This window comes from Miniopterus natalensis, chromosome 14 (genome assembly GCF_054644295.1).
Source record: "Miniopterus natalensis isolate mMinNat1 chromosome 14, mMinNat1.hap1, whole genome shotgun sequence".
NCBI lineage: Eukaryota > Metazoa > Chordata > Mammalia > Chiroptera > Miniopteridae > Miniopterus > Miniopterus natalensis.
Genome location: NC_142094.1, coordinates 38,445,473 through 38,464,975, shown reverse-complemented (window position 1 = coordinate 38,464,975; position 19,503 = coordinate 38,445,473). Strand labels below are relative to the sequence as shown.

Sequence of the window (19,503 nt, the reverse complement as noted above, 5' to 3'; positions counted from 1 at the left end):
ATTCGTTCACTTAAGTACGCATTGAGCACCGCAGTGCGCCCAGTGCCGAACCAGGTCCTGGAGATACGCCCTTTGCCGCTAACAGTGGCCACGCCGGTCTGTGGACCCCAAATCCAGTGCCCTTTCGCCGCTGAAGCGAACTGTCGGAAACTACAGGCTGTGCACGGAGCTTCCTCTAGCTGCCGAGGTGGGGTTTATACCCGCTTGGCGGTCAGGAGAGCCAGAGACCTGGAGGAAAAGCAAATGGCCATCCCCCTCCATTTCCCCTAAACTGTTCCTCCTCCCTCTTGACCTGTTCTAATAGCAGAGGGCCCTTCCCTAGGCCTGACCCCTCCTACATTCAGTCAGGATGGGTTTCTGTGGCCCCTGACCCCTCCTCTCTGCCCTCCCCTTGGACTGAATCATCCCCACACCGCAGCCATGCTATTCAACCTCTTCTACAACTTTAATCTGTGCAGAAACCTTCTTTGGCTCCCTACTGCCTCCCAAACTAACTCCCTGTGACTGCAGAAACCCAGGGTGTCCTGGCTGCCATGGATCCCCCAACATGATATCTCTCCCACTCCAACTCTGTGCCTGTCCTTAGCCTGAGCCTCTCTCCCCACCATCACCACCTCCCCCCACATGCTTTCCTCCTGCTCAAATCTGACCCTTTCTTTCAGGCCACTGTTAAAGGTGACCTCCCTTCCTTTGAGCCTCTAGAGCACAGGAGTGGTTAGAGCAAGAATGCACAGGAGGGCACTGAAGAATTCTTCCTATAAGAAAAATATGCCAGCTTGTTCCTTAAACTGTTTTGCTGTTTTCTTACCACTAGGATTTTAATGAAAATCAACATTACCTCCTCCCTTGTGAGCTGGCTTCAGGAAGGTCTCTGCAGAAGACTCCGAGGAAGCTTTGTTCATTAAGAGTTCAAGATCTTAAGAGCAATCAGGAGTGTCATTTACTCCAGCCACTGTCCACAAGGTAGGCTGTTTATTTAATATACAGCTTTATATTATGGTTTTATAATGCATTTAATGAATCTAGTAATATCAAACATCATCAATCACCTGGAGTCACCAGTCACTTGTATTAAAAAGAAAATTAAGCACATAGGATTTAGTAGATTGTTACAAACTGGTGGAAGCACAAGCAGTTAACATTGAATCCTCCAAATGAGTCACTGCGCCGTTATTACTCAAGACAAATAGATCCAGGTCCATTGGGCAGGAAAGTTATCTGAGCGTGATAATCAACATCACCCCATCCGTGGAAAAGGGCACCTTCCCCAAGTCTTTGCAAAGAGAGCAGGTCCAGATCAATGTCCTTTGCTCGCCCCCTCACTCCCTCTCCAAAAGAGAGTGGAGGGAGCCCTGTCCCTGAGGCTGCCTCACCGCATTGGAATGTCTGAGCTAACAGTGCTTCCAGAGGGTTCATTGCTCCTCTGAACAGCACTGCCCAGACTTTCTGGAGATTTCAATTCACTCCCCAACCTCGCCAACAGTTGCACACAAGGTGCCTTTTTTACACCCTGCTCTCTGTTCAGTGAAACACGCAGACCATCTCAGGGGAACAATGGCCCCATTCAAGACTTTTTCAAAAGTGCAGCATATAACCTCCATGCTGTGGGTTGCTGCCAGCCATTATCTGGAGGAAGAAAGACTGTCAGATAAAGTGCCTGTGAATTGGGGGAGCACTGGACAGTTTCCATGGAAAATTCAACTTCAATAAACTTAGTTATGCATCTTTGTACACAAGACTGTTCTGCATAGTCAAAAACAACAACAAAAACAAAAGCCCCAAGAAATGATGGAAACTTTATTCAGATATTGTGCATCTGTGTTTGAAATTTTAGCAGGGAGCACACATCTCTTTTGAACTTGTTACATAATGGTCTCCATTTGAAGGAAATTGATTTAAATGAGTTATAAACATTGGGACTATGGAATTTAAGTCGTAAAATCATTTTAAGAAATGGAATTATATCCCTTCTTTCTTCCTCTTCCATTCTGAAATTTTTCAGGTGGGAGAGGGGGGCTGGTCTCTGACTTCATGGCTGTTGATGCCAATGGGAGGCCCCACATCCCTTACTGCACATATTACAGAAAAAAAGATTGGCCCTTTGCCACACTCAACAAGCCAGCCATCAGTTAACCCATTTATAAACAAACCTTAGGAGGTTAGGAACTGAGTAGTCAGCACAGGCGCCATTGACAAATGTATTGATCTTTGTTAAACAGAAGCTAACTGCCAAGCAGAGGAATTTGCCAACAGACATCGGAGTAGTCTTGAAAGCCAGGGAAAGAACTGAAGGAACAAGCCAGCCCTTAGTTTAGGAGTTGCCATTTCCTCCCATTGAAAGTCGCTGCATCAGATTGTGTCAGGTTTACCAGCTGTCTGCAGATATGCTAGTGAGTTCAGACAGTGGGGAGAGAGCAAAAAACAAGCTTTCCAGACTTATCGTATAAGTGAGGGTATAAGTACTAAGGCAATTTGAGGTTTGTGAAAAACAACCTTGTTAAAATAGTAGGTAGCTCTACTTCTGTGAGGTGGTTAGGAGCCAGTATGAGGGGCACAGACTTCGGTGTGGAAGCACTTGAGTTGAAATTCCAGATTCACCCCCAGGTAAAGATCCTTGGACAAATTACTTATCTCTCTTTGCCTAAATTTTTCACTTCTACAAACTATTTCTACCCCTCAGGATTGTTGTGAGGATTAGATGAGTTAATCTATGTGAAGCACTTAGAACATATGAGGGTTTCATAATTAAATAAAGCCCAGAACTTTATTTTCATTTATATTCATGGTATTTTTAAAATATGATCTTCTTTGAATATTGCAGTTATCTTGTTAATGCTTTGACAGAAAATTCATCTATTTTTTTTCTTGGAACATTCTAGAATCTCATTGTAATATTTGGTTGAGTTACTATTAGAAAAACATAGAACCAGTTCAAATGGTCTCAAGAAGCTATAACTAAAAATTATAAAAGCACAATTTTAAAAAATTTTCAGCTATATTAGCATCTCAAAGCATTGTCATTGAAGCTAGAGACTTCTCTAGTTTTTTGTTTGTTTGTTTTTAAAATATGTTTTTATTGATTTTTAGAGAGAGAAAGGGAGAAGGAGAGAGAGGCATCAATCGGCTGCCTTCTGCACGCCCCCTACTGGGTATCTAGCCTGCAACCAGGCATGTACCCTGAACCGGGAATTGAACCCTTGGCTTTTTGGTGCATGGGACAACACTCAACCAAACCACACTGGCCACTGCTAGATGTAATTTTTAAGGTTTTGTCTTATTCTTAGTGGTCAAAATGTTCCTTGGAGGAAGAGAGCTCTGATATGATCATGGAACAAAAAGAAAATAATATTCTCTTGAAAAACCATCTTTTCTATAAACTTTGCTTGGGGAGTAAGTCTGCTAGGAAAATCGCTATGGCTCATGGGTGACCCCAAGTGCTGTGAATTATCAGTAGCCACCAGTGGAGGGTGGAGGACTGGAGGAAGGTATGCAGTTCTATAATCCCCCAACAAACTCATTCTTTGGCTTTTCTGCCATTTCTCCTTTATAAATATCAGCATTTCACTATCTGCTAGCCTTCCCAGGTTGTTTTGTTAACAATTGTCATTTTAAGCACATCCTTATGTCGTCAGCCACTCCTGCCAAAAATAATCGTAATGATAACAGCAGCTGTAATTGAGCGCTTACCATTGTGCCATTCTTTTATTCTTTCATTAAAAAATTATGTATTGAGCACCTACTCTGTGCCAACCATTGTTCTAGGTGCCAGAGACACAGCAATGAACACAACAGTCAACAAAATTTCTGCCTTTGTGGTGCTTATATTCTGGCAGGAGTAGATAATAAACTATGTACAAAAAAAAAAAAGTAAAGCAAATAGTAGAGTAGAAGGTGATATATGCTTAGAAAAGTAAAGCAAGAAGGGAAGACAGAGTGCCTCAGGACTTGAGGATTGCAATTTTAAATAGAATAGTCAGGTAAGACTTCATTGAGAGGTGACATTTGAGTAAAGGCTTAAAAGAGATGAGCAAGGGCGAGGATGGAAAACACTGCTTATTTTCCACCAGTACCCATTCTCCATTTGTCTCCTTTAGTTATTAAACTTCTCCCTACTCTATTTTGGCTGGGCCAACAATTGCCGGCTACTTTCCCAGCCTCTTTTGCATCCAAACATGGCTAAGTTCCAGCCAATGGTATGTGAACAGAAAGTAAGAATGCAATATCCAGTAACATCCTTAAAGTTGAGGGTTCTTGCCTCTGATTTATTTTCTCCCTTCCCATTCTCTGAGAATTGGCAAGATCTAGGGCAACAATAGTGGCCCGGAGATGGAAGCTCCATGCAGAGAAGACAGAGCTGCCATAGCTCTCCAGGCTATTTCTGGCATCAACCTAGAAGAGTTTCATATCCACGCTCCCTCCCAACATTGGGAACACATGGTGCCCTCCATGCGGGCAGAGACATGTACACAGTATTCCCAACATGGAAAACCATACCTAAAAAATGATAGGTTCTCAGAAAATCCAAGAACCTCCTTGCCTCAGCACTTTTCAATGCTCCTCAAACTCAGCTGTTTGTAGACGTCATATTTTGCCCCTCTGAGTTTCACCTCTGGAATTCCCTTCTCTAATCACAATCTTCTCTTATTCCTCTTCCATTCCTAGGCTGAAACTTCTTTTCTTCATTCTCATTTTCCAGAAGCAGCTTCTCACCCAGTGCTATCTATACCCCCTGACAAAGACATTGTAAGTAGTTTATGAAAAAATGTCTCCATCAACTTGAGCTTGACATGTCTGGAATGTGTTCCAAACCTGCCCTTCTGAGCAACTGTACCTTGATCTAAAGTCTACATTTCTCTTCTGACTCATCTTCTCCGTTCTACTCACCTTTATTCCTACTCTTCCAGCCCTTCTGCTGTCCTTTGATCTCTTTTCTTTTCTCTAAATCACTGTCTCTGCCACTAACATGGCTTGTTCATGTAACTTGGTTTTTAGCCTAATTTGTAACTTGGCCTAATTTGTATTCATTATTTTAATATAGATTGTATTAACCTAATGGAAAAAACTAAGAAACAAGTCCTATTAAAGGTTATGAAAAATCCTAGAATAAATAGTTATTTAACTCTATTTAACCCAGAAATTCCCTAATTTACAAAACATTGCACAGGGCTCTTGCTGTAAAATACTAGCCGTGGGCCAGATAATTTTACCTATTATTTCTCCCAGACTTTCAGTAGACATAAATCAAACACTCATAAAATATTTTCCAAAGCCAAGAAAATATGATAAAGTATCACTTATGAGTCTAGACATAAAAATCCTAAGTATAATGCAATCAAACCAAATTCAGTAGCATATTATAAAATCATCTACTCTGATCAATCAGGGCATATCACAGGATTCTTGAATATTAGTTAATCTATTAATGAAAGAATGCATACCAATAAATCAAAGAAATTAAATTGTCATCTTAATAAATAACCAAAAGGCTTTTCATAAAATTGAATACCACTTCCTGCCTGGTTGAAAAAGTCTTTTTAAACAAATAATAGGAGACTTGACTTGGGGTGGTGAATACATAATACAGTGTAGAGATGATGTGTTGTGGAATTGTGCAAATCCCATAGAATGTACAATACCAAAGACGAACCCTAGTGTAAACTATGGGCACAGCTAGGGTAGAAAACAAGAACTGTTGTTTTCCTATCAGTGACCCAAGAAAGATCCTGGGTCATTGATGGGAGAGTGATCCTGTAGGTCAAATCTGAAGTTAAAGACAAGAATCAAAATGGAAGAGTGAGCAGCAAGGAGAAGGTGGTTCAGAATTAGGCAGCAAACAGCAAGCTCATGTATGGGAAACTCCCTACTTGAAGGTTGTCAGCAGTCATGGGGCAGTGTCTTGCTTGTGCCTTGCTGGGGGAACACTGGACACTCTTGTGCCAAGCAACTTACACATGCCATGCAGACCCTGTGGAGCCAGGCAGGGTGTGAAGCAGCATTCCTTTGAAGAGGGAACATTGCCATTTGTCATTGGAGTGGGCCCCTGATATGGGACTCAGATGACCTTTCCAATCACCTGTTCTCTAACGATGAGTACTTCAAAGAGATGACTGCTCTGGTAAGTAAGACTGATTGCTGTGTATTTGTAATTTCATTTGCCCAGTGAACTCAGAACACTGTGGAGTGCTGGTCATTGACAAGTAATGAATAATAATAATACGTATTTATTGTGTGTCTGCTTTGTGAGGTCTTTTAACACATTATCCTAGAAAGATCATGTAAGTTAATCTTCAGAGTTACATGGGGAAAAAAATCCCTCCAAGCTCCACCCAGGTCTTCTTTGAGTTATGCCAAATCTTCTTAGAAAGGCATTTCTCCATACATGATCACTACAGGGTGAAAAGTAATGAGATTTTAAATCTTATTTCAATTTTACCATATCACCTTATTTTAGTTATTCCATAGCTAATATATTAAGCCTAATATGTTTTCCTGTTTATTTATTCTCTGGTTCCACTCATTATCATGCTGTTTTCCCAGCTCCTATGATACAGGCTGGCACAAAATGGCATCTCAACAAATACTGGTTGAAAGAATGAGTGCATAAATGAGCAAAGACCATAAGTGAAATCTATAATTTAAAGATAAGGCTCAATACAGACATGCTTCCAATTAAATACTTTCCTTTGTTTCATCAGTGACATTTTGGGACCATGGTTCCAAAATATAGATTTCTTACTATATGTTCCAGTCAATGGATAAAGTAAAACATGCACCATCATCTGTGATTGAAATGACCAGAAACATATACCAGCCATGGCAATAGCTGCTTGCAGAAAACTCTCAGAACTAACCATCTGAGAGTGTTCTTTGGACAGAACTTCCTGGAAAAATGTAGGAGTCTCCTTTGTGTTATCAGGAAGTACCACCCCAGAGATAAAAATGGAGGTACTGATACTTCATTGAGTTGACTGTATTAGTTTCCTGTTGCTGATGTAACGAATTACCACAGATTTAGTGGCTTAAACAGCACAAATTTATTATCTTCAGTTCTAGAAGTTAGGAAGTCCAAGTTTAGTCTCATTGGCTTAAAGTCAAGTTATCAGCAGGGCTGATTCCTTCAGGAGGCTTGAGGGGAGAAGCTTTCTTGCCTTTTCCAGTTTCTGGAGGCAGTGCCTGTATTTCTTGGCTTGTGGGCTCTATCACTTTGATGTTTGCTTCTGTTGCCACATGTCTTCCTCTGATCCTCTTGTTTCCTTTTTTTTTTTTTTTTTTTTTTTAATATATCTTTATTGATTTCAGAGAGAGGAAAGGAGAGGGAGAGAGAGAGATAGAAACATCAATGATGAGAGAGTCATTGATCGGCTGCCTAGCCCGCAACCCGGTCATGTGCTCTGACGGAGAAAATCAAACCCCGATCGCCTGGATCCTGGGTCGATGCTCAACTGCTGAGCCACGCCCGACCAGGCTCTTATCTCCTTCTTATAAGGCCCCTTGTAATGATCCTGGGATCACTCTGATAATGCAAAATAATCTTCCCATCTCAAGATCCTTAACTTAATCACACCCACAAAGTCCTTTTTCTTCTGTATGGTAATGTATTCACAGATTAGGATGTGGATGTTAGTAGAATCCATTATTCAGGCAGATTTTAACCAGGAAAAATTAGCCTTGGGGCCTCACCTTGTAAAATATCAGCTTCTTTTCCCATCTGATCCTTTGGTAGCTGTCCTGATTTATGTTATATTTGTTTTTCCCTCAGTTATGCTATTTTTATTATATAATAACACAATATGTCAGGCACTATTTTATGTTCTTTATACATTTTAACTCATTTAATGTAGACACAGAAAGATCAAGTAATTTACCCCAGCTATTAAGTAGCAGAATCAGGATTTGAATTCAGGCAGTTCCTCCCTAGAGTTAGTGTCTACACTGTCTTGATCTTTGATGACCCAGCTTTTTCCTGAACACTCTGGTGTTGAGTGTGACATCTCAGCTAAGCCACTTGACACCTCACAACATCCTTTTTCTGACTCTGGTTCCCACATACACCAACATACACCACCTCTTTGTTGGGCCACATATACCCTCAGTCAGGCCAGTAGCTTCCTTCAGCCTCTGAACAGACTTGTATCACCAATCAAATTAAGTCTCTGACCCCTCAAAACCAGGGATCAGCCCTTGACCATGGTAACTCCACAGAGGATCAGTCCTCGCCGTCTAGCTGGATACATCCCTGCAGCCTTTATTACAGTATTGAAAAGTATTACTTTTAAAATTGGGAATGTGACTCATGCTTCTATTTTTTATTGAGTACATGGAAGCAACAGTTAATGCAATTTGGTCTGAACTCTGAGCATAATTCCACTGTTGGAGGAGCAATCCTACTCAAATTTATTAGAGGCTGGAGGCTCTGCCATTGTTCATTAAAGTTTTTCATTTTTCATCTATATTAAGCTAAATGCATTTGGGTAAGTCAGACAACACAGAGCTGTTGCTCTGATTTGGTTTTTTCCTTAACCCAGAAGTTCCTAATCTGAGGCCAAGGATGCTTCAAGTAGCCTGTGGATGTACTTATCGGTCAGCAATAGGTTTCTGAGAGGCAAGAACCAACAGGAAACAAGTAGTGAAGGTCAGCTATGTGCTGCAAAGATGGCATTAATTTCTCACCACCTGCGTCGGCCAGAGCCACCATCACCTCTCACTTATACAGCTGCCAGCAGCCTTCTATCTGGTCTGTCTGTTTCTGCTCTTGCTTCCTACCATCTACTTTCCACATCACAGCCAGAATAATTCTTTCAAAGTGTGAGTCAGTCTATGATATTTTATTATAGTAGCCTAAGGCAAGATAAGAGAAGAATATATTTACTGGGCTGGTGTGGCATATTAAAGATGGCTACAAATTCTTTTGACATCTTCCCATCAAAAGATAGAGTCTATGCTCCTATCCCTTGAATATAGGCAGATTCTGTGACTGCTTTGAGCAACAGAATTCAGTGGAAGTAACACTGTGACAGTTTGCAGGCTTGGCCTTAAGAGAAAGAGAGTTTCTATGTTTTGTCCCTTGGAACACTCACTCTTGGTGCCCTGAAATACCATGTAAGAAGCAACTACCATGAAGTTGTCATATTGCTAGGAAGCCTACCTAAGCTAGTCATCTGGATAAGCCATATCTATCATTCTCTCTACCTATCTATCTGTCTACCCATCTATCCATCTATCCAAGAGGGAGACAGAAAGAAAGAGAGAGACAGAGAGACACACACAGAGAAAAAGAGAGAGATGCTCACACAGCTCCCAGCTGTTTCTGCCTCCAGCATTCAAATTATCTTAGCTGAGGCCTCAGACATTTTAGAGCAGAGTCAAGGTTTCCTTGCTATGCCTTTTCTGAATTCTTGACCCAATAAATCATGAGCTATATTAATAATAAATTATTTTAAACCTATAAGTTAGGAAATTATGCTCCGCCACTAGATGGAATATTATACAAGTATTAAACATTGGTTTCAAGATTTCCTGAAATGAAAAACAAAAGATTATGGTTAGCATTTAATTCTTTAAAAAGAAAGAGAGAAAGAAAGAAAGAAAGAAAGAAAGAAAGAAAGAAAGAAAGAAAGAAAGAAAGAAAGAAAGAAAGAGAAAGAAAGAGAGAAAGAAAAGAAAAGAAAAATGCAAAACTATGTGATTCCAACTTTGAAAAAAAAAGTGTGAATGCATGTGAACCATGACTACGAGGTAATATGCAAACATTAAATTCACTGTATTACCGGGTCAGCATTATGTATTTTTTTTCTTTAAAACCATTTTAAGCTATTGCAGTTTATGCAATAAAGAAAAAATATCAACCAAGTTTATTGTATTTCTACTAAACTTTCATGGAATTGTAAGTAAAGGCACCATACTTCCTAAAGTATCCTGGTCATGTGGGTATTCTATAGGTCAAATGACAAATTAGTTTAGCATTGGGAAAATATGTGTGCCAAAGGTATGGACTGGCAGGAAAGAAGAAAACTCAGAACTATGTGCCAATGTGGTGGGATCTTTAATGTTTTTATTTATCTTGACATTGTTATTTTATGAGAATATTAAAAATTAATTTAAATATGAAACAAAGACTGAGACCCATAGTTACCATTCATTCACACTTACTTTGCATATTTTATCTCTCTAAGGTATAGACCCATTCATTAAAGTAGAAGCTTTAAAGTAGGTTGGCTATGAGGTTGCTTTTCTCTCATCTCTCAACTGGCTGGCTTCTATACCTTCTTTAGAAGATTGCTATTGTTTTGGTCCTAGCATCCTTTCTCCCTCTACTGGTAATAGCACCTCTAGTCTTGCTTGGGGAAAATTATCCCTCCCCCACTCTTAACCACATGCTTTTTTGGTGGCTCTAACTCCACACACTGCTCCTTAACCAATAAAATATGATGGAAGTGACTTTCTGGGACTTAAAAGATTAGCTCATAAGAAGCCTTACAGCTTTTGCCTAGTTCTCTTGGAATGCTCACTCTTAGAGCTGCTATGTTTGAAGTCCAGCTATCCTCCTAGAAAGATCTTGTGGTGAGTCCCTGAGGCTACATGGAGAGAGAGAAAGGCTCAGCATTCCAACTGTCCCCGCCAGGGTGTGAGGCATATGAGTAAAGCCATCTTAGACATTCCCAGACCAGTATCACCTAGTGATCCTGATAGATGCCCCAAGAAGATGAAGAATCATCCAGCAGAGACCTGCCTGTGCTTCAGGCTCTTTCGGTGACTGTAGAGCCGCTGTAGTTAAAGTGTTTGTTTATTCATTTGTTATGAGCAATATAATCCAGCTTTGGCTAGCTGATACCATGTACTCGTCTTCCCAGGAGTTCAGCACAAGCTGAGTCTAGAAGGACAAGTGGGCAATCAGTCTTGAGAGAAGGGAGGTGTGGACGTTCCAGTAGAGCAACAGTATGGACCAAGGACAGAGGCTGAAGACCACCATGGCTTCATTAGAGAGACTGTTAAAACACAGCATGTCCAGGGTTGGGTGGGAAGGAGTCTGTGCCCTCCCTCCTCCCAGCACATAATGTGTACTAGGTCCTCTGAGACAGGAGAGTGAAGGCCTCTGTTCTCAGCTTCAGGGAAAATTTATTCTATATTCATTTTTGTTCTCTAGCGCCAAGTTCATGCTTCTGCAAAGACTGGGTGTTTCCTAAATGCTTCAGACAGACTGGCAGAACAGCGATACAGGCAGCCAAAATTGTGAACAGGCTCCCCAATTGTTCTGGGGACTTGCTGTTCTCCAGCCCTTTACCCTGAGGGGCCCCGGAGGCTGGATGTGCAGGCCTAGTATTACCCACATTGATGGAAATAGACTTCCAGACATGGAAAAGCAGGGCGCACAAAGGGAGATACATACCCGCCTATCTGGGTGTGTACCCTTAGATGCATTTTTGCCCCTAAAGTAGAGATTGGATATTTCTGACTCTTTTCTACAAAGCTGAACTTGGACAAAATTGCATGTAAACAAATTTGTTTCTCCAAATCAGTCTTTCATCATTTCACAATTAGATTGGAATTTATTGGTTTTCTAGAATTAGATTAAAGCAGTTGGTAGGCAATGACTTTTATTAAAATGATATCTGGCAAAAAGAAAGGCTCCAAGTTGGTTTGAATTCCAAATGATTCAAAATATAATATTCATATCTTCTCTCTGGCCTCCCCTTTCTAATCCTATTGAACTCTGTCTGAGTTTTATATAAGGTTTATTTGTCATGACCAGAAGCTTAATAAACTAAAAGGAAGTTACTATACTTGAGATATATGCCTCTGACGGGGTCTAAAACTTGTTTTCTTCCTTAGATTTATAAGGAAGTCAATTTCAGTAAATTACATTAACTTTAATAGCCATTTTTCTTTCCTGGGGAGGTCAAGAGGGTTTTAGTTTCAGAGAAGTAAACAAATGTGATTTCATTAATTAAGAAAGCATAACTTTAACAAATTAAAGCAAGCCATCTCTCAGTGAGTTGACCTCTCAGAACAAATCAACACTATTTCTAAGTGATCACAACAATTTACAGGTAGTTGTTTTAACTCCCTCCTCCATTTACAGTAGTAAACAAGTATAATAAATAACCTGAGGAAATAAGCTGGGCATGCATATGTTCATACAAGGGAAGCAGAATGGTTCAACAAGTTCTAATCCCAGCTCCAGCCTCTAAAGAAAACCTTAAGAAAGCTACTAGAATTTCTATGTCTCCTTTTCCTTGCCTTTTAAATGGGGAATAAAAATGCTTGTGCTGAAAGTATAGTAGTGATTGGGAAGGGCAGAGGGGAGAATGGAATGGGGTGAGACTTCTAATGAACATGGGCTTTCTCTTTGGGGATGATGAAATGTTCTGGAATTAGATAGTGGTGATGGTTACACACCTTGTGAATATACTAAAAACCACTGAATTGTACAACTTAAAAAGGGTGCATTCTATGGTATGTGAATTGCATCCTGATTTTTAAAGAAAATACATAAGCTATTTCACAGGGCCATCATTAGGAGGCAGAGAGAAAGTAAGTATACACATAACTTTTGTGAAACAATCAAGTATTATTTTTAGTGAAAAGAAGCTATATTAGTTGGGAGGGTTTTTTGTTATTTGATTTTTGGTTACAATTAATAGAAACCTTTACTGATTCACATGACCAAGCCACAGGATGCCACAGATGCTGGAATTAGATTCCACGTGGGCCACATTTTCTCCACCTCTGGTCTGAGCTTTTTTGAACCTCACCTTCAGTTCCTCAGTTGTGGCAGGGGAATAGGTATCTGTGGCTGCCAGACAGGAGACTTTGATTTTGTCACCAGAAGGGCCAGAGTCTTTGGTTCTCTGGCCTGAAGTTCAAAACTACTGCAGAATCATTCCATTTGGGCTGGTTTGGGTAAGATATTCAACCTTAGACCAGTCACGGTGGCCTGGGAGACGACTTCTGTAAGAAGATTGGCAGCTTCCATTAGAATTACATGGGTAGAAGCGAGCTTCCCAAAACAGGTGGACAGAATAATGCATTCAACAGATGCAGCAGTAATTACCCAGACATCCTCATGTTGGAATAAAAAAGGACTTTGTAGACATCTCAGAGAGCTTTAGTCCAACCTCCTTATTTCATAGAGGAGGGAGCTATGTTCAGAGAACTAATTAGTAGAAGCAAGACTAAATCCTTGGTCTTTTAACTGCCAATCTAGTGAACATAGATTGGTGATTTCCAAATTCACACTGCAGCATAAATTGGGGAACTTGTTAAAAATACCTACTGCCAGGCTCTCACTTGAGACCTAATTAAGAATATGGGGGACTGGGGTATTTGAGTATGGATTCAATTACAAGTGCCCCAAGTGATTCTGATGTGGATCCAACACTTAGAAAAGAAAAAAACAACAACCCTGATACCTAGACCCCCCCACCCTAGGATGCTCATGCATTGATCTGAGCTGTGGGGTTATCTCTTGTGCAGTGATGGTTGAGAACCACAACTTAATGCATATTACAATCACTGGGTAAGCTTTACTGACACTTCAAATGCCTGGGCCCAACTCCTGAGATTCTAATTTAATTTGACTGGCTCTTAGGGCACTGATATTTTCAGAATCTCACCAGGTAGTTCTGATGTTCAGTCAAGGTTGAGAACCATTGACTCAAGACTTACTGCCCTCCTTACACAGGAGTTGTGAATGAGATATGGATATAGAAAGTTATTGTCAATTCATTGTAAAGTGTCATCAGTTGAAGACTCACTATTTAGTAAATTATTAGAGAGTGTCTGTTGTTAGTTAGCAAGAAAATGTGAAGATTTCATCAGTCCTCCAGTGACAAAGAATAATATAAATGTATATACTAAGAATAATGTAAATGTATAGTTACTTAAGGTGGCATACAAATAAACATGTGTGGTGCTATCAAATGCACATACCTCATCTGCAGTGATATGAAATGAGCAGATACCTTCTATGGAACCTACTAAGTTCTCCTGCATTCACAAATTACAGTTATGTTCCACATTGGGGCATCCGTACTGGGCCTGGAAGCTGGTAATTTATTAAGACACATCCCATTTCAGGAATAATAAAATGTGGGAGGAAATGTATAGCTTAAAGTCACAGAAACATAGCATCATCCCTATTTTCAGATGAGATTATAAAAGACGAAATGACTAATCCAAAGTAACATGGTTCATTATCAGGTACAATAACTGTAAATTCAAAGTCCAACAGATATAAGTGAATTTATCCTTGAAAACAATAAAAAACTCAATTCAAAGGAAAACAGGTTGAGACTATGCGAATAAGGATGAAAATGGTCAATTGGATGGATCAGTTTTATGCTTTGAACAAGCCATTGTCAAATTCTCAGCATCAGCATGACCCAATTTATCTAACCTTGTTTGGTTCTTTCCTTTCTTTTAAAATTACTATTTAGTTATAAGAAATTAATGCTGAATATTTAACAATCAGTTCTGAGCTCTTACAGTACACCAGTGTCAGGCCACTAGTGGTCAATGATGGCACCTATGGGATACTTTTTTCCCATCTTTGTTGGATTCCTCTGATGCATTCTTTTTTAATTTTAATTTTTAAATTATTGTTTACTTTCAATATTATTTTGTATTGGTTTCAGGTATGCAGCATAGTGGTTAGACAATCATATACTTTACAAAGCATTCCCCCTGATAGTTCCAGTACCCACCTGTCAGCATACGTAGTTAGTGCAGTATTATTGACTAAATTCCTTATGCTGTACTTTACATCCCCATGACTAGTTTGTAACTACCAATTTGTACTTCTTAATTTTTTCATCTCTTTAAAAATATGGAACGCTCACGAATTTGCATGTCACCCTTGCGCACGGGCCATGCTAACATTTCCTGTATCGTTTCAATTTTAGTGTATGTGCTGCAAAATGAGCCCTGGGACACTTTCATCTTGATGTAACACTATTGCCATCTGATTTCCTGCTTTACACTGTACCTAAAAGAAAGGTGGGGCAGATGGGCGGGCAAAAATGAATTGGGGGACCCTCTTCTCATATTTCTTTATTAGAATATAATCAAGTATAATGAGGTTCTTTTGTAGATGGATAAGTATAAATATTATTATGCTAATACTTTTTCTTTTCCAAGGTTTTATTTTATAAAAATAAAGTAGCCCGCAAATCTGGTTTTATGTGCTGTTAGAGGTTCTTTGCAGTTTTTTCTTTCACAGCTGTTAAATAGCTTTTCTCTTCAATATTTTTTCCTGCATAATGATTTTTATGGAAGCAAATACAGTAAGCATTTTAGTCTTACCAGTTGTGACAATAAAATTATGGAACTTTTCAAAATCCAACCATGTATCTGGAAACAGAGAAAAACCATGCATTTATTTCTTAGGAAATGAAACCCTTGTTCTGATGAGGGTTCCATTGCTCAAAATATTCTGGAAATCCTCTTCTTAAATTGTCTTTAGTACAGGATTATGAGGTTTAGTTAGGTTGCCCCATCTTGCTTTATATTTTTCTAAAATTAAAAATTGAACCTCTGATATAGGTAAAGAGCAATGAATTTGGAATAAGAAGATCTGCATTCAAGTCCAACCTCTGTAACCTACTAGCTTTATAACTCTGCGTATCCCTTAACTTTTCTTAACCTCAACTTCCTCCTCTATAATTTGAGAATAAAAGTTCCTACGTCAGAGGTTGTCCTGAAGATTATATGAAATAAGGCATTGTTATAGCACCTTGTGAAATGAAACACACTGTCCAAATGTAAGTTGTTATTGGCCCAGCTTGATTAGAATTGAATTGGCTTGGTTATTTCCAAAATTCAGATGTAACCACTGAAAGCATAAATATTCCATTACTGAAAAAGTATTCAAAAGAACATGGAAGAGGTGCTGATACCTTGGGTCAGTTCTTTAAACCCAAATGAGAGCTCAGCTGAGATCCAGAGAAATGTAGTTTGTATTAAAGTCCTCCTTACTCTCTGGGTCCTTAGTATTCTCATTTCTTCCTAATCCTTTGCTATCTACCACCCATTCCATTGGATGAAAGTAGGAACTGCTGGCTAAATTCAGGGCATTTGTGGAAATGAAATCTGAAAGAATTCTGGCTGGGCTTTTGACAAGATCATTATCCTTTCTCTCTCACCTAGCAGCCTGGGCCAGCCAGTAATTCTTGTTTTAAATGGCTGACTCTAGGGCTGTTGCTATCCTTGCCATTTTCAGATAGCCTTGACCTGAGTGGCAGGACCACAAATTCCACAGTTGAGCACAGGGCATGAGTAGGCTGTTCTGTACAGCCGGAGACTACAAGTGAGAAATGAAGCTCTAGCCAGCCAAGACACAGTCACCCCCACTGCTAAGCAGATCCTACCCCCAGCCCACTCGGTCACATGAATGAAATATTTAGCCAGGTTACCCCAAGTTTCTTGCTGTAAAACTAATCCTTTGTGGTCTGCTGGAGCAGTTACTGAAGTCTGTCATCTGCAATACTCCTTTCAAATCTAAAAGTATTCTCTTTTTTCATTTTGCATGTTAATAAAAAAATAAATAAATAAACAGCAGTCACTTAGGTATTCCAACAATGCTTTACCCACATCAAGGCTGCAAAATAGAATGACAGATACTTTACTGCATTCTGTATCACTTACTTTTTTTCTTTTTCCTTGTAGTTTTAAAAGTGTGCTTTGTTTATAAGAAAATAAGTAGGGAAGACTGATTTATATTCTAAGGGGAAAGAAAACCACTCACTTGTGGCTGTAAAGTTTTTGCTTATGGGGATGAATTGTCCTGCATCATAACCTTATTAACCAAGGTTTTACTGTGGGCTGTCTTTCAGTGTAGGGTTTTGTAGTGAGTACAAGGAGAGAATGAAGTGCCTTAAAAAAAAAAAAAAATGGACAGCCCGGCAGGCGTGGCTCAGCGGTTGAGCGTCAACCTAAGATCCACGTGATCAGGGTTCGATTCCTGGTCAGGGCACATGCCCAGGTTGCGGGTTCTATCCCCAGTCGGGGGCCTGCAGGAGGCAGCCAATCAATGACTCTCTCATCATTGATGCTTCTAGCTCTCTCTCTCTCCCTCTCCTTTCCTCTCTCTGAAATCAATAAAGATATATTTAAAAAAAAAAAAAAGGACAAACACAAATCTAATAATATTTGAAATAGTTTACAAGATACAACTATTCCAGTGACAGATTAAACATGATGAATACTCCCGAACCCAAGGTTTGTGATTTGGTCATCCTTAACCACTACAGGACAGGTTACACACACACACACACACACACACACACACACACACACACCCTCAGCCTTTTCTTTATTTTAAAGTGGGGGGGCATCAATGTGAGAGAGAAACATCGACTGGCTGCCTCCTAGACACCTCCTGACCGGGAATCGAAGCTGCCTGGTACCTTTTGGTGTATGCAAAGATGCTCCAACCAACTGAGCCACACCAGCCAGGGAACCCCTCAGCTTTTTTTTAGGAATTCCAGAGGTGAGGGAATCCTAATATGATTCTTCTATGAGTATCCTGTAACCATCAACTTAGAAGCTGAATATCTGGTGCTTGAAGGTAAATTAGATATTGAAGCAGCAGACCAAATGTTCAAATGTTCTTACCTAGCAGTAATCAGTACCACAGGCCCATTTTGTAAAGCATTCAGTTATATATTTCCTTATTTTCTGTTGCTGCCTGTCAGCATTTGCAAAACACACACAGCTGCTTATAGTCACTTAGTCCTGTCAATTATTAGTTTCTCAAACTCAAACAGAACCTTTGAGGTCTTAGTATTAATGTTAAAATTGAAACATTCCTTTTTTTTTTCTCCTAGTGGAGATTTAACAGTTCTTTCCAATGAGTATTTTAAAAATACGTATTTTTAATTTTAAAAGTAATTCAGGTTCACTTTTGAAAACTATAAAATGGAGATTAAAAATGAAAAAACAGTCAACTGTGGCCCTACCACCAAAAGAACAGCTTAACTTTTTTTGTTGTATACACTTTGAGAAAAATTATATTTCAAATGAAAACATATTTATTGAGCGTTTAATATGTGCCAGAACTGTTTTGGGTGCTGAGAGAAAAAGAGATGAATGAAGCATGGTCCTTGTCCCCAAGGGCTCACAAAGAAAGCATTTGAGTAATTGATCAGGAGCTAGTTTGTTAGTAGAAGGGTTAGTTGACATTTGATCATTTTTCATGTTTTGAATATTTACGGTTGTAAGCCTAATTGAAAACAGTTCTATCCTAGCTATGTTAAAGTATACTACAACCTTGTTCAATCTACTACAACTTCATTTTAACTTACTGCCTTTTGTGTCTTGTTCATTTGGTCCTAATTATAATAAACGGATTTGATGGTATCCAGACACGTTTATTGGTTTGGGTTGTTATACTGATTCCTCTAGGGAAACATTCATTTCTTTGTGTTTTGGGTGTTAATTCCTTGAGATATACATAGGTGGTATGTAGAGAAATAGATTGCATGGCCAAAAATGTTTGGGAAATTCTGGGTTAAACAACCATACAAAATAAAAGATCAATTTTTGTTGGGTGGTCAACCTAAACATGGAAACTAAAACAATAAAGATTCTACAAGAAAACAAAGAAAAATATTTTTATGACCTTGGGGTAGAACATTAAAAAATTGACAAATTTGACTTCAACAAAACTAAAAACATTAATCAAAAGACATGCTTAAAAAAATAATTAAGAAAATGAAAAAGGCAATTCACAGGCCGGAAGAAAATATTCACAATTCAATCTGACAAAGTACTCATATCAAAAATATATAAACAACTACAAACCAATTTAAAAAGACAAAACTAGAAAAGATTAGGCAAAAGAGTTGAAGGAATACTTCCCAAAAGAAGATGTATAAATGATCAACAAATACATGAAAAGGTCCTTAGCATCATCCATCATCAAGGAAATACAAATTAAAACCATACTAAGGTACCACTTCACATCAACTAAAGTGACTAAAATAAAAAAGATTTAAATACTGAGCATCAGCAAAGATGTGGACCGGCATGAAAACAGTTTGTCACTAAACAGAGTTTCTGGCAGCAGTAAATCCATTCCTAGATGGACTTCTCAGCATGTGTGTGTGTGTGTAAAAACATCTATACACACATGCAATTACTTCCCAGACTTATTTATATATGAAGTTCTTTCTTCAATGAGAGTCTTGCAGCACCAAGCAGAGTGAAAGTATATATCCATGAAAAGACTGGTATAAGAATATTCATAGCAGCTTTAGGTATAATAGGAATGAACTGCTGATTCACACAGCAACAGAAACTATGCCGAGGGAAAGAAGCAAGCAAAAACTAGTACATACTATACACCATTTATGTAAAATACAAGAAGAGGCAAAACTCTGTTCTGGAGATAGAAATAATTTAGAATAATGAGTGCCTCTGGGGAGAGTCTAGGGGTCACTGGAAAGGAGCACAAGAAACTTTTCGGAGTAATAGAATGTTCCCTATCTTAATTTGACTGATGTTATT

General features: G+C 39.1%; 1 long non-coding RNA gene and 1 other non-coding gene across 2 annotated transcripts in view; one reads left to right on the top strand and one right to left on the bottom strand.

Moving 5' to 3' along the window:
• LOC148091552 (uncharacterized) overlaps positions 1 to 19,503 on the top strand; it is a 36,505-nt gene that overhangs the window by 2,258 nt on the left and 14,744 nt on the right. The window contains exon 2 of the long non-coding RNA XR_015715640.1: positions 815 to 963. This is a non-coding gene — a long non-coding RNA (uncharacterized LOC148091552). The remainder of the gene's footprint in view (positions 1 to 814; positions 964 to 19,503) is intronic.
• LOC148091553 (U6 spliceosomal RNA) lies at positions 14,819 to 14,923 on the bottom strand. Its single transcript, XR_015715651.1, has one exon. It is a non-coding gene; the product is annotated as a U6 spliceosomal RNA (small nuclear RNA).